The following is a 1,666-nucleotide window of genomic DNA, read 5'->3' as shown; positions in this document are numbered from 1 at the left end:
ACATAAAATGATAAATACTCTTGATGTTTTAAATAAACTGACGTCTTATATGAGACTCACTTTAAAATGTTTCACAAATATTTTTTATAGTATTTTGTTATATCACTTCTAATTAGTTGTTGTAAGTCATTTATATCTGCTTCGTTGCTTCAATCGTGAATTTATAATATCATACCCTAATTAATTATTATGGTCTTCAATTATTGTGCCACTTAAATAGACATTTGTGATTGATTACCTCACTTATAAAGAATGATAATCAGGCATCAGATCGACATGTTTGCTTTTGTTGCCTACTTATATATTTATTTTTATATTTTTTTATTTTACTTTACTTTTTAACTTGTTATATAATTGAAATTACGTAAAAATATTATAAATCATAATAATTAATAACTTAAAATAATTAAAAGACGTAAAAAATTAATTGACTCTCTAAATTTTATTACTACTACATAAATTGGAACAAAAGAAAAAGTACTATAAATTATAATAATTAATAATTTAAAATATTTAGTTAACTCTTAAAATTGTATCAATACCACATAAACTGAGACAGAAGATATAACATATATTATTTAAAAACTACATAAAAATATTATAAACTACAATAATTAACTTAAAAATATTCTTCAAGTTGGGCTCGTGCTGATACTAGCGCTATCACCCCTAGTAATTATGATAAGAGCTAGTTTGTTGTCCCAAAAATTGCTTACCCTTAATAAAATAAAATAAATATCCATCCGTTCATTTTTATTCTTCGTCATTGAAGTCTGAGTTGAATAAAAATTGTCATTAGTCTCTTTATGTCAAGGAGCCTTATGATTGGAATAAAAGGTAACTTAATTTATTTGTTGAATCATTTTACAAATTATTGTTTTAAATATTTTGGCACATTAAAAATTATTTTAAATATTTTGACACATTAAAATGAGATACACTTGCAATATCATTTTAATTATCATAAAATTATCTCTAGTTTTATTTTTTTTTACTTTGATTTTCAAGAAGTGGTGTGTCATAAATATTTGACCCTGCTTATTAAGTGTTCTTTAAAATATTCAATATATTTAATTTGTTTTTAAGATTTTTGCTCAATACTAATCAAATTGCTTTTTTTTTTTTTTTTACAAATAAAATTAAACTTAATCTTTAGGTAAAAAATTCCTCAAAATCGATCAACATTAATCTACCGCCTGTAAACTGCAACAAAATAATATGATAAAAGAGATATCAAAATAATAAAATTAAACTTAAATTTTACACACAAAATTCCTCAAAGCCAATCAACATTCATCTCCGACCTGTAAACTACCATGAAATAATAAGCTAATAAAGATACTAAGACAATACAATTAAATATAACCTTTACCCAAAAAAAAAATTCCTCAAAATCCACCGACATTCATCTTCTACCATCTAAAGATTAAAAGAAAACATTAAGATAATAAAGATATCAAAACAATACAATTAAATTTAACCTTTACACAAGAAATTCTTTAATGCCAACTGACATTCATCTGCACCTATAAACTACGACAAACAATACAATAGTGATCACAAAACTTTAATTTTGATGAAAATAATTCTTGTTTGGGCGGAAATTTTAACTCTAAAGAATGACTTGAATAAAAACAAATAAGACATATATATACATACATGTTGA

The sequence above is a fragment of the Capsicum annuum genome, chromosome 3, assembly GCF_002878395.1.
Source record: "Capsicum annuum cultivar UCD-10X-F1 chromosome 3, UCD10Xv1.1, whole genome shotgun sequence".
Taxonomy (NCBI): Eukaryota; Viridiplantae; Streptophyta; class Magnoliopsida; order Solanales; family Solanaceae; genus Capsicum; species Capsicum annuum.
Note: the sequence above shows the minus strand (reverse complement) of the source record.